A 14737-nucleotide genomic window follows, 5' to 3' on the forward strand; every position below is an offset into this window, starting at 1 on the left:
TCATTGTCTTTGTATCTGAGCAGTCCTGGGAAGATTCTTTTGCTTCTCAGCAGGTGTGTGGTGTGCATTAGATACTGGCTCTGGTGATTTGGCCATTGTACTCTGTTGTCTCCATTTTGAGGATATAGGGGATTATGCTATCAAAGCACTGACAATGCAACCAGTAAAACAAAACAAAACAAAACAAAAAATTAAGTTCTTCTGTTATGTTGGAGCTCATCAGCCTAAGTCCCAGCAGACAGATGAAAATCCAGGCCAATTGGTAGGTGTCTTCTGAGTAAGGCTTCTGAACATAGTCTTGTAAGCCCATCTCTGTATTTTCTTGGAATTTTCGATCTGGTTTGTGCTGGTCAAACCCGAATGATCTGGACTAAAGAGAACTATAGCTTACCTTAGTCTGCATACTCATCGCTGTCCATATCCAGCTTCACCATACTGTTAACAGAAGTCCTGACGCTTACAGATGTGCTCCATGACTTGCTTTATTCAGTAACCAGAAAGTTTATCTCCCTGGATGCTGTTCTGTAGGTGGTTGGCCATAGCTGCCAGGATATTGGAGAGACTCACGACCTGGGCACACTGGGGCAGGCCAAGGCTGAAGAGCTCATTCCAGTAGGGCAGCACAAGGCTGATGTTGCATTCCTGACCAAGTGACTGAACTGCTGGCCCAGACCATGGGGAGGAAAAGCAAGTGGGATGTAGACTTGCAGAGGTAGCACATGTTGAGGGATTCTGGAATGGGGCCAGGCATCACAAACCCAAATGTAAGTGTGTTAAAGGAGGGTGTCTTTGACCTCAGTGATGGTGGACTGGTCTCCAGTGATGCTGTGGATGCTCTCTCCTCCGCCATTTTGTCTGCCAGGCTGGGAGACAAGAAGCTGTGGTATCAAGTGCTTTTGCTAAGGTATCACCTGCTCAAGGAATCTCACTTGCAGACTGGTTCTCCCATGGTGTTCTGAAGACTTGGCATTGTTAAGGGATTCACTTAGGTTGGCAAGGGACGCTACTACATTTGCGGTGTGTCCGGAGCCCCCTGGCTTGTGTCAGCTTTAGAATCCGTGATCAGAAGAACCATACCATCCCCGTATATCAAAGGCTGCTGGATGTTCACAAGCATCCTGCATCAAGACCTATTTCTCAGCTGAAGCGGCACAGTTCCTTGGTTTCTCCCACCGCACATCAAAGGGCTTCTTCTCCTTTTTTTTTTTCCCCCCCTTAAAGGGCTTCTGTTCACACTGGACAGATTCCATTTTCGCACTCATCTCTAAGCATTTTTTTCAGTCAGAAAAACTGACAGCTCTTCAGGTGCCGCTTACTGATGATGCTTAGTTGCTCTGACAGCTGTAGGTCAAATTTTTCCTTATGCCCCTTTGTAATAAATGTTGCCTCTTTCACAACTGACAGCCCTAGGGTGACAGCCAGGTGCTTTGTTATCACAGACCACACAGTACTTACCATCTCCGGCCGCTGGACGTGGGCCTTCTACAGAAGTGGGGGCCCTGACGACGTGGGTCCCGCCAGGGATGAGGTCATCCCAGGTGGTGAGAAGGAGCTGTCTGGCGTTGGATGTCTCGGGGCGGGGGGAAGCCAGAATCACCTTGTCAGTTCCAGCTCCGTCTGGGCCGATGAGGATGAACGGCTGCTTGGGGATACCAGAGGTGTCCACTGAGGGGACCATCTGGATCTTCTGGCCCGTCTGCATCTCTGCAGCAACCTGCACTTGCCGAGGCCCGCTGACCCCAGAGTGGGCGGAGGTTACCAGAATGCACCGGAAGGGGCCGGCCGTCCCGGCGGATTCCTGGGAGACATCTGAGGGTGCAGCACCTGGGCCACTCTGGGCCGAACTAGCCGCTCCGTGTGCATAGCCATCGGGAAGCAGGATGGCCAGAGAAATTCGAGGTTTGGCGCCAAAGTGGCCTAGAAGCAGGTGGGCCTCCTGCGCAGTTGGGGGGGAGGGCAGGGCGTGGGGAACCCAGCTCCTGGCGTTGGCGGACGGCGGGAGCCCAGGGCAGCGGGTGCAAAAGACCACAGGCTGGAGAGGAGACGCTTAGGTGGGAGAGGGTGGAGGACAGGGAGGGCAGCCTGGGGCCACCTGGGGTGGTGAGGAAGGGGGGTTGTTACTGTTTTTGTCAGTGCAAGTTCAGCGTTCGTGACTCTTGTGCTCTGCAACGTGCTTGCTTTTTTCTTTAAAGGTTGAAAAGATTTTTTTATGAAGCCTTAGCAAATACAAAGTGTAATTAGTCTGTAGTGCAGAGTTAGATACAATTTAATACTAATTCAATGACAAAATGAAAGTTGTCTGAGACCAGGAAATTTCCCCACACTTGATTTTAATGCATTGCGTTGATTTTCTAAAACAATTCCGAGGAGTCAATATTTACAGTAGCTGGAGTATTTATGAAAACTCTGGCATCAGGCATTTATGTGTATATATGCATATATGTGTGCGTGTGTATATATGTATAAAACCCAAGATTATACGAACCAGGAAACAATTATATGTCTTCCGCAGAGTTTTGAGACTGAGGTTTATAAATGCTTTTCAAAGTGTGGGATTTGGAAACAGAGCAGAATCTTGTTTCCAAAAACTGAAGTTTTTTTCAGGAGTGAAATCAAAATTATACCTGCCACAGAAGAGGGGAAAAAAAGAGAATGTAAGTGTGGTGCCGAACAACCTGGCCCTAATCATCTATCTGTTGGCAAAGGCATTGAAGGATAACCCTGCATTGTATCTAGAAAAATCCGTGCATGAATTGATTCCAGCTGTGATGACAGCCATGCCTGCAGTCAGATGTGGATCATCACTAGGTGGTTTGCTACCTGCCTGCCTGGTGGCTTTGCCCACCATCTGATAATCAGGATGCCTGTGGGGCACAGTTTGGGTCCCTTGGACTCCTCCTCTCCTCCCACGTGGTCAAGGCTGCTCTGCAGGTCAGCAGGTCAACAGGACTACTCTGACCATCACTCAGCATTGGTCCACACTCTTGCAGGCTCCTCAGCTTGGCCCTGGGACCCCTGGTTGTCTTAAGGTGCCTGGTGCCGCCACAGTGCCTGTCTAGTATGTGTGTGAACTGCACCTCTGTCTCACTCTTCCCCTCCTCCCAAGTTTGTTATAATATCGTTGTCCTCCAGTGGCTCGTCCACCCGTTAGGTCCTGTCCCTCAGCACTTCGTCTTCTGACTCGGGTTCTAGTACTACGTCTCCGGTCACCACCGTGGTCCCTGCTGTGCAGCCCCTTGTTGAGCTGATCTCCACTGTCACAACTGCATCCCACTACTGCTTTTTTTGGCCCCTGGCTGTTTCCAGAAGTACATCATGGTCTCCCTTCCCCCCAGCAGAGGAGGGCAAAGGAGGCTTTATCACTTATCCTGGTCCAGCTCCTCCCCTGTCCTCAGCTCCCTCCTGCCTTGAGGGCAGTGCCATCTATGAAAGAAACTGGAAGCCAGGGACAACCCTCCTCCAGCCCAGAGACTCCAAAGGCTAATGGCTTCTAGCCCCTGGCTCTGGCTCTCCCCAGCCTGCTCCTTGAGGCTGTTACACATTAGCCAACCTTCCCTCAGATCCTCACACACATGCTGGGTAGTAGTTTGTTTCCCCTGGATTGCTTTCTTTTTAGATATTGTACAGCCAATTCCATATTCTGAAAGCTTGATTTGTTAAAAACAGACTTGAATGGAAGACCTGAAACTGTGAAACTCCTGGAAGGAAAAATAGTGAGGCTCCTTGACATTGGTCTTGGTGATGATTTTTTGGATTTGACACTAAGAGCAAAGGCAACAAGACCAAAAATAAATGAGAGGGACTACACCAAAATAAAAAGCTTTTGCACAGTGAAGGAAACCACCAAGAACATGGAAAAGCAACTTACCGAATGGGAGAAAATATTTCAAAAGATCTATCTGATAAGAGACTAATATCCAAAATATATAAAGGACATACATAACTGAACACTAAAAAACCAAATAATCTAATTTAAAAATGGGCAGAGACAGCTGGGTGGGTCAGTTGGTGAAGCATCTGGCTCGTGATTTTGGCTCAGGTCATGATCTCATGGTTTGTGAGATTGATTGTCTATGCTGACAAGCACAGAGCCTGCTTGGGATTCTCTCTCACCCTCTCTTGGGTACTCCCCTGTTTGCATGCACATGTTCGTTCTCTCTCTCTCTCTCTCTCTCTCTCTCTTTCTCTCTCTCTCAAAATAAATAAGCTTTAAAAAAATGAAAATGGGAAGAGGACCTGAAAAGACATTTTCCCAAAGAAAACATACAGATTGGCAACAGACACATGAAAAGGTGTTCATATCATCAGGCTAATGCAAATCAAACCCACCTTGTAAGATATTACCTTACACCTGTCAGAATGGCACTACTATCACAAAGACAAGAAATAAGAAGTCTTGGTGAGGATGTGGAGCTAATGGGACTTTTGTGCACTATTGGTGGCAATGTAAATTGATGCAGCCACTGTGAAAATAGTATAGAAGTTCCTCAAAAAATTAAAAATAGAAATACCATATGATCCAGTAATTCCACTACTGGGTATTTACCCAAAGAAAATGGAAACACTAATTTGAAAAGATATATGCACCCTATATTAAATGCAACGTTATTTACAATAGCCAAATTATGGAAGCAACCTACGTGTCCATAGATAGATGAATAGATAAGAATTTATGGTGTGTGTGTGTGTGTGTGTGTGTGTGTGTGTGTGTGATGGAATGTTACTCAACTATAAAAAAGAATGAGTTCTTGCCATTTGCAGTATTATGTAAGTGAAATAGCGAATGACAAAATCATATGATTTCACTTATATGTGAAATCTAACAAACAAAACAAACCAGAAACCATCATAAATACAGAGAACGAACTGGAGGGGAAGTGGGTGGGAGAGTGACTGAAATAGATGAAGGGGATTAAGAGGTACAAACTTCCAGTTATAGGATAAGTAAGTCACAGGGGTGAAAACTACAGCATAGGGAATATATCAACAATATTGTAATAATGTTGCATGGTGACAGATGGTAACTATGCTTTTTGTGGTGAACATAGTACAATGTATAGAACTTTCAAATTACTGTGTTGTATTTCTGAAACTAATGTAACATTGTATGTCAATACTTAAATACACTAAAAAAAAAACCAATAAAACACAGTGAGATATCACCACGTCTGTTAGAATGGCCATCATCAAAAAGATAAGAGATAACAAATGCTGGTGAGGATGTGGAGAAAAGGAAACCTTTGTGCTCTGTTGATAGAAATGTAAATTGGCTCAACCACTATGGAAAAAAATATATGGAGGGTCCTCAAAAATTAAAAACAGAGGGGCACCTGGGTGACTTAGTCAGTTGAGCATCCGGCTCTTGATTTTGGCTCAGGTCATGATCCCAGGGTTGTGGGATTGAGCTCCATATCAGGCTCCATATTGAGTGTGGAGCCTGCTTGGGGTTCTCTCTCTCTCTCTCTCTCTCTCTCTCTCTCTTTCTCTTTCTCTTTCTTTTTCTCTCTCTCTCCCTCTCTTTCTCTCTCTCCTTCCCTATGCCCTTCTCCCCAACTCATGCTCTCTCTCTCTTTCAAAAAAAAAAATTAAAAATAGAACTCATGTATGATCCAGCAATTCTTCTGGTTATGTATAAAGGATGTTAAAACACTAACTTGTAAAGCTATAGGTGCTTCCATCTTTATTGCAGAATTATTTATAGTAGCTAAGACATGGAAATAACCCAAGTATCCGTTGATGGATGAATGATAAAGAAGTTGTGGTGTATGTGTAAATATATGATGGAATATAATTCAGCCATAAGAAAGAAGGAAATCTTTTTTTCCCTGCCATTTGCAACAACATGGAGGGGTCTTGAGGGCATTATGCTAAGTGAAATAGATCAGATAAAGACAAATGCGATATAATCTCTTTCTTATATGTAGAACCTGAACTAAACCAAACTCAGATACAGAGAACAGATTGGTGGTTGCAAGAGATGGAGGGTAGGGGGTGGGCAAAATGAGTGAAGGTGGTCAAAAGGTACAAACTTCCAGTTATACAATAAGTAAGTTATGGGGATGTAATGTACAACATGGTGACTGTAGCTAACAATACTGTGTTGTATTTTGAAAGTTGTAAGAGAATAGATTTTAAAAGTTATAAGGAAAAAATTGCAACTATTTGTGGTGATGGATGTTCACTAGACATACTGAGGTGATCATTTCTCAATATACACAAATGTCAAACTATTATGTTTTACCCCTGAAACTAATATAATGTTATTTGTCAATTAGATCTCAAAACATTTGAAATAAAATTTACAATTTTTTTTATGTACAAAAATGCATATAAAATTGGGTCAGAATTCCTTACACAGATAATCTTTAACGTTATTAAAAACTAAGTAGTAATTCATACATATATTAATGTATAGTATCATACACTGATGGGGTAGGAAAAATTATAAAAACCTTTGAAACAGGTAAAAAAAAATATTAAGTGTCCCATTTGGTGTACCATTCCAGCTTATCTCAGCTTTTCATTGTTTTGGAGCTATTTTATAATTTTGTATATTGTAGAAAATTCATAATAATGAAATAATTCTTGTTTATAAAAATGCAAATGAATTGTGTGCAGTGGAATTCAATTGATTTCTATCCTGAGAATAGATCTCTTTTGAAGCTGTTTATAAATCATTTTAGCAATGCTGATTGCCCAGATGCATGTGGTTCTTTGAATTCTCTTTTGAACTAATTATAGTTCAAAATGATTCCTTCATTAATTAATGGGTTAAATCAAATTTCTGATATCTACTCATTTTAGTTTGTATGAGAGTCATGATTTTACCTTAAAAAATCCTTTAATAGATGGCTACAACATTCAAACAGTACAAAATGGGATAACACGAAAAGCGAAAGTCTCCCTCCTACCCAGTTTCACCTTCGTGGACCTTATAGTCTAATGGTGAAGACAGATATTTATCACATAATGTAGTATAAATGTAAGATTCTAATTCTGAAAAGCATGCTGAAAACGTGGAACACATTTCTGTGGAAGCAGTCATGGGGTGACCTCATCTAGACAGGACAATCTGGAAAGGCTTTTCTGAAGTACTAGCAAGTGGTCTGAGATCTAACAGTGAGTAAGGAAAACCAATGTTTATGAATGTAAAATGGGACCCAATGAAATGGTAGTTCATGGTATTGAAGGTGGATAAGTAAGGAAGTTTAAAAAAAAAAAAGGTGGGTCATTAGGACAGATAGATTGAGAGAAAATAGAGACATTTATAAATTTGAAGTTCTGATGAAGTTAATGCAAATTGGAAGGAGAGGCTGTTATAAGAGGCTGGGTTGTTTGACATTGAATAGAAACTTTTGAAATGGAGCAGTGGAAGGAAGTGAAAAAGTTCAAGGTATCACCATGGGAGTGGGTGGCTAGGGTAAAATGAAAGAGCTTGGAGATGAAGAAGTTAGGGACCTTTGAGGTCAGTTATTAGATTGATTGCCTATGTGGACAGTGAGGTCCCCCAGAATTTATTTATGGCAGAGCTTGGAGGTGAGTCATGTGCCTCGTCACAGGTGAATGAGGAGGAATGACCTGAGAGACGAAAAATGGAAGAAACATGGGGAGGAACAATGGAGTGTCAGAGGATGAACTGCTTTTACCAGAGAAGGCTACAAGGCCACCAGTGCCCTTGGGGAAGCCCAATTTGAATTAATTCAAGGTGATAGAGGAGGAGTTTGGAGCCAGGATGAAATTATAGGGATTTTTGTTGATTATGGATCAGGAGTTCTATGGGTGTAGTAGGAGGTTTTGGGAAGTGGACAAAGGGTGTAAGACCAGGACATGGGCAAGCCCATGTGAGTATTTGAGGGACGGTACCCTAAAAAGTGGTTCAGGTGGTGGTTTACATATTGGATACTGATATTTCAAAGCAAGATCTACACCAAAGTGGATTTAACTCTTAAACATTTTTTTGAGGATGGGTAGGGACTAATGAGTAGCAGCTAATGAGGTTTTTTTTTTTTTACATTTTTTTTTTTTTTTTTTTTTTTTTTTTCTGAGGCCAGAGAGCAGCTAACAAAATCAGAATCCTTTTGTTTCCTGCTAGGTGAAAAACGATATCGCCTTGCTGATTTAAATTGCATTTCTTTAATTTCAAGGAGGTTGGGCATATTTTCATGTACTTTTAAAACAATTGTTTTAAGAACAATTCTCTTTTTTTAATTTGCACCAGCTCCTAGTAAATTCAGGAAATTAGCTCTTTGACATATTCATTATAAATATTTTTTCCATTAGTTACCTGTGTTTCACCTTGTTTATGGTATGTTTGTCATGTAGTGTTTTTAAAATTTATGTTCTAGATTATCATTCTTTCTTTTTTTATGATTATGGGTTTTGTGGTTCTGGGTTTCTGCTCTTTTTCCTCTAATATTATAAATAATTTTACTTGTGATTTATTCTGGATGTTTTGGGGATTCATTTTAATAGTAAAATCTTTGTTCTACCTGAATTAAATTTCGTATAAGAAAAGAGGAAGCAATCCAGCTTAATTTTCTTTTCAGATATATATTCAGTTGTCCCAATACCACTTAGCTACTGACATGAAATCTCACCTTTGTGAGAAATACAATTCCAAAATAGTTGAGCCTATTTGAGAAGAATAAGAATGTGTGAGACTGCAGGGTATACTTGGGAGGCATATCTGGGAGTGAAACAGACTAAATTCTGACTCTAGAACTTGATGTTGACCTTGGCCAAGGAACTTCTCTGGGCTCCAGTTTTCTTTCATCCTCAAAATGGGCATAATCCTAGCCTTTGAGGACTATGACTGTATGTGAAAGAATGCACTACAATGGCTAGAGCTGCATAAGCAAGGAAGAGAACAGAAGAAAGGAGGTCAAAGAAGTGAGGGGTCAGGTTATTTAAGACCCTGTAGGGCATTATGAAGACTTAGTTTTTTTCTTTGAGATGGGAAACCTCTAAGGATTTTGAACAGAGAAGTGATATGATCTAACATATTTTACAAGGCTTTTGTATTGAAATTACGCTGTGGAAGGAAGCAGGGCAGAATCCAATTGCAGTTTTGAGGAGAGGGATAATGAGGGATTAGAGCTTTAGAGCTGGATGGGAGCAGAGATTTGGGTAGGAAGTGATGGGAGGCTGGAGGGCATTGCCATCAACTGAGATGGAAAGACTCATGAGTGGAGTAGGTTTGGAGGCAAAGATTGGGAGTTGGGAATTGATCATTAAATGTGTTAAATGTGAGAGATTTACCACATATCCAGGTATAGCTGTCAGGGAGGCAGAGTACACACTGGGAATTCAGGCGAGAGATCTGAACTGGAGATGAAATTTGGGAGTCATCAATATATAGACTGTATTTAATATGTTTAAAGGCATGTGGCTGAGATGCGATCACCAAGGGAGAAGAAAAGAGTTACAAGACTGAATCCAAGCACTCATCAACATTAAGACATTGAGGAGAAAGGGGGAAATCAGCAAAGAAAGCCGGGGAGTGTCCAGGAGGGCAGGAAGAAACTGACAAGTAGTGGTGTTTTAGAAGCCAAGTGGGAGTGGTCGGGGTGAAAGCCTGATTGGAGTGGGGTTAAGAGAAGGTGAGGGAAGAGAAATTGGGAGACGGTGAGTACATACAGTTCCTTTAAGAAGGTTAGATGAGAAGGAGGATGGAGGAGGAGGAGAAAGAAGAATGTACGATATTGTTGCCTGGGAGAGTCACGCATTTGTTGACCAACTACAAATATTTGAGTTGGTGTTTCCACAGGCATGTCTAGCATACCACTGTTGGTATGTGAGATGGTTTTAAGTAGTACTTCAATACATGCTTTTACAATCTTGTCATACTTTGAGTCTACTGTGTATATGAAAATACAACTAGTGTTTATAATGCCATAAACATAATGGTATAAAGTTCTTTTTGACATAAATTTATCTCTTTTTTTTTCCTTCAAAGTTTTATTTAAATTCTACTTAGTTAGGGGCACCTGTGTGGCTTAGTTGGTTGGGTGTCTGACTTCAGCTCACATCATGATCTCGTGGTTCATGAGTTCGAGCCCCGCATCAGGCTCTGTGCTGACAGCTCAGAAACTGGGGCCTGCTTCAAATTCTGTGTCTCCCTCTCTCTCTGCCCCTACCCCACTGGTGCCCTGTTTGTCTTTCTCTCTCTCTCTCTCTCTCTCTCTCAAAAATAAATAAAACAAAAAAATTTAAATTCTAGTTAGTTAAACATGCAGTGCAATATTGGTTTCAGGAATAGGATTCCTGAATTCTATTATATTTTATTCTGTTCCTAAATACAATACCGAGTGCTCATCATAACAAATGCCCTCCTTAAAACTCATCATCCTCCTGGCCCATCCCCCACCCACCTGCCTCCATTAACCCTCAGTTTGTTCTCTATCTTTAATAGTCCCTTAGGGCACCTGGGTGGCTCAGTTGGTTAAGCATCCGACTTCAGCTCAGGTTATGATCTTGCGGTCCTGTTCATGAGTTCGAGCCCTGCATTGGGCTCTGTGTTGTTGGCTCAGAGCCTGGAGCCTGCTTCAGATTCTGTCTCTCTCTGCCCCTCCCCCACTCATATGCGGGCACTCTCTCTCTTTCAAAAATAAACATTAAAAAAAAGAGTTTCTTATGGCTTATTTACCTCTTTTTTTCCCCTCCCATATGTTCACCTATTTCTTCCTTTCTTCCTTCCTTCCTTCCTTCCTTCCTTCCTTCCTTCCTTCCTTCCTTCCTAGAGAGAGCATGACCATGAGATCATGACCTGAACCAAAATCAAGAGTTGGACACTTAACCAGCTGAGCCACACAGGTGCCCCAAGATTTCATTCTTTTTGATGGCTGAATAATATTCAATTATATGTATATGTGTGTGTATGTATACATACACATCTTCTTTATCTGTTCATCAGTTGGTGGACATTTGGGCTCTTTCCATACTTTGGCTATTGTTGATAATGCCGCTGTAAACATCAGGGTGCATGTGTCCCTTTGAATTTGTATTTTTGTATCCTTTAGGTAAATACCTAGTAGTGTAATTGCTATATCATAGGGTACAGTAAAACCTTGGTTTGTGAGCACAGCTCATTCTGGAAACATGCTTGTAATCTAAAGCATTTGTATATCAAATTGAATTTCCCTATAAGTAATAATGGAAACTCAGATGATTCGTTCCATAACCTAAAAATATTCATATAAAAATGATTACAATACTGTAATGTAATACAAAATAATAAAGAAAATATAAAATATAAAGAAAAGTAAACAAATTAACCTGTACTTACCTTTGAAAACCTTCATGGCTGGTTTTTGATGGGAAGACAAGAGATGGGAGGGTTATTATGTAGGACGACTTTCACTATCACCAATGGAATCACTGCTATCTATTGGCTCAATGGAATCTTTTTCTTTTCGTGCAACTTTAACAAGGAACCAATCTAATGACACTAGCTTTTGCCTCCTTTTGAGGATTTCATGGAAATGTGACATTGCATTGTCTTTAAACAGATTCATCGCTTGCACTGCTACACCCTTATTTGGGTGGTGCTCTTCTACAAAATTTTGCACTGCTTCCCATATTTTACACATCCTCCTAATCTCATTTGAAGTGAGGGATTCCTTCACCTTTTCTCCTCCTCCTCTGCAGACGAGATGCAGACGTACACTTCTTACAAAATCTTGCAATTTTGGCTACTTGTGTACCTCATTTGTACTTCTCCATGATTTCCTTCTCAACTTCCCCCGTAATTATCTCCTTCTTCTTAGCACCTTTCTTTTCAACCTTTCTCTGCCTGGGGGCCATTGTATACATTGAGTACAGTACAGTATTAATAAACTCTTGTCATATACTGTATTTAATGTAACTGGCAATAAGCAAAGGTTCTATGTCTGCAGGCAGCCTGACCTAGAACGAAGTGAAGCATTCCTAGGTTTACTCTTGTATGGAAAAGCAAAGGACCGTCCAAAGGTGCGTAGGTGCTTTGAATGACAAAGTACTGACTAGCGCCAGTTGCAGAACCTTCCAACGTTCTGATTTCTAACAAACACCACAGCCTGAGACCGAACATCCAAGTATGGGAGAGAGAAGCATCCTGCAGCAAGTGAGCGAGAGAAGAACCATTCATTCTGTTGTGATCATGTGACATTTGGCATCACGTACCACTCCTATTGCAAGACATTGCTTGCTTATCAAGTTAAAATTTATTAGACATGTTTGCTCATCTTGTGGAACGCTTGTAGGACAGGTTACTTGCAATCCAAGGTTTTACTGTAATTCCATTTTTAATGTTTTGAGGAACCTCCATACTCTTCTCCAGAAGGACTGCCCCATTTTGCATTCCCACCAACAATGCAAGAGGGTTCTCTTTCTCCCCATCCTTGCCAACACCTGTTGTTTCTGATGTTGTTAATTTTAGGCATTCTGACAGGTGTGAAGTGCTATGTCAGCATGGTTTTGATTAGTATTTCCTTGATGATGAGTGATGTTGAGCATCTTTTCATGTAGTTGTTAGCTAGCTATCTGGATACTTTTGGAAAAGTGTCTCTTCATGTCCTCTGCACATTTCTTCACTGGACTATTTGTTTTTTGGGTGTTGAGTTTGATAAGTTCTTTATAGATTTTGGATACTAACAGTTTATCAGATATGTCATTTGCAAATATCTTCTCCCATTCTGTAGGTTGCCTTTTAGTTTTGTTGGTTGTTTCCTTTGCTGTGCAGAAGCTTTTTATCTTGATGAGGTCCCAATAATTCATTTTTGCTTTTTTTCCCTCTGCCTCTGGTGATGTGTCTAGTAAGAATTTTCTCCAGCTGAGGTCACAGAGAGGTTGCTTTCTGTATTCTCCTCTAGGATTTTGATGGTTTCCTGTCTCACATTTAGGTGTTTCATCCATTTTGAATTTATTTTTGTGTATGGTGAAAAGAAAGTGGTCGAGGTTCATTCTTTTGCATGTTGCTGTCCAGTTTTCTCAGCACCATTTGCTGAACAGGCTTTCTGATTGGATATTCTTTCCTATTTGTCAAAGGTTAACTTACAATATAGTGCTAGGTTTATTTCTGGGTTTTCTTCTGTTCTGTTGATCTATGTGTCCATTGTGCCAGTACCATATTGTTTTGTTTACTACAGCTTTGTAATATAACTTGAAGTCTGGAATTGTGATTCCTTTAACTTTGCTTTTTTTTTTTTTTTTTGTCTTTTTTTTCAAGATTGCTTTGGCTCTTCGGGGTCTTTTGTGGTTCCATACAAATTTTAGAATTATTTGTTCTAGTTCCTTGAAAAATGTTGATGGTATTTTAATGGGGATTGCATTAAATGTGTAGATTGCTTTGGGTGGTATAGACATTAACAATGTTTGTTCTTCCAGTCCATGAGCATGGAATGCTTTCCCATTTCTTTGTGTCGTCTTCAGTTTCTTTCATAAGTGTTCTGTAGTTTTCAAAGTACAGATCTTTTACCTCTTTGGTTAGGTTTATTCCTAGGTATCTAATTGTTTTAGGTGAAATTGCAAATGGGATCTGTTCCTTGATTTCTTTTTATGCAGCTTCATTATTGGTGTATAGAAATGCAACAGATTTCAGCATGTTCAATATGTCCTGCCGTTCCCTTCTGTCCTGCCAAGTTTCTGTGGAAAGATCTGCTGTGAATCTGATCTGTCTTGTCTTGTAGGTTAAGGACTTTTTTCCCTTGCTGCTTTCATGATTCTTACCTTGTCTGTGCATTTTGTGAATTTGACTATGGTATGACTTAGTAATGGCTGGGTTTTTTGAACTTAATGGGAGTTGGATTTGGTGTCTGCTTCCTTCTCCAGATTAGGGAAGTTTTCAGCTTTAATTTGCTTAAATAAACCTTCTGCCCCTTTATCTCTCTCAATCTTCTGGGATTCCTATGATATGAATGTTATGTTGTTTTAATATGTTGCTGAGTTCCCTGAGTGTACCTTTGTGATCCTTTGTTTCCTTTTCTTTTCAGCTTCATTATTTTTCATAATTTTGTCTTCTGTATCACTAATTCATTCCTCTATTTGTCCGTCTTTACTATTATGGCATCCATTTTGGTTTGCATCTCAGTTATAGAATTTTTCATTTTGGCCTGACTAGATTTTATCTCTTTTATCTCTGCAATAAGGGATTCTCTAGAGTATTCTATGCTTTTTTTTCAATCCCAGCTAGAATCTTTATAATTGTTTTAAATTTTAGTTCAGCCGTCTTACTTGTATCTGTATTGATTAAATCCCTGGCCATTATTTCTTCCTGTTCTTTCCTTTGTGGTGAATTCTTCTGTCTTGTCATTTTGGAGGAAAAAAATAAAAATAAAATAAAATAAAATAAAATAAAATAAAATAAAATAAAATTTAAAAAAATTAAAAAAATAATAAAGGAAGCTGGATCCTGATATGTTTTGGTCTGGTTGTTAAGAGAAACTTAATAGAAAAAAAATGGAAACAAAAAACATAAACAATTAAAAATTAAAAAAATAATAAAATAAAATTAAAAAAAATTGCTCTTTCTGTAACCAAGAAAAAACAAAAACAGAAACACATATGAAAAAAAACCAAAGGAAGCTAGATCCAGTTTCCCCTAGAGCTGAAGCTTTGCAGCACCCTATGATTAGTAGACTTAATGTGTGGAAGGGATTTGTGCTGGTCCTCTGGGGGAGCAGCCTGGTTGCTCTGATTTTCAGGGTGACTTGCCCTACTGGAGATAGGCTTAGAGGGTGCAGGGAGATGGGGCTTGGTGTAG

The 14737-nt window shown here is 40.3% G+C and overlaps 1 pseudogene; it reads right to left on the reverse strand.

Annotated features, from left to right (window-relative positions):
- Positions 1-11300, reverse strand: LOC102962028 (annotated as a pseudogene).
- Positions 11301-14737: the final 3437 nt, after the last annotated feature.

Source organism: Panthera tigris, chromosome C2 (assembly GCF_018350195.1).
Source record: "Panthera tigris isolate Pti1 chromosome C2, P.tigris_Pti1_mat1.1, whole genome shotgun sequence".
NCBI classification, from domain to species: domain Eukaryota; kingdom Metazoa; phylum Chordata; class Mammalia; order Carnivora; family Felidae; genus Panthera; species Panthera tigris.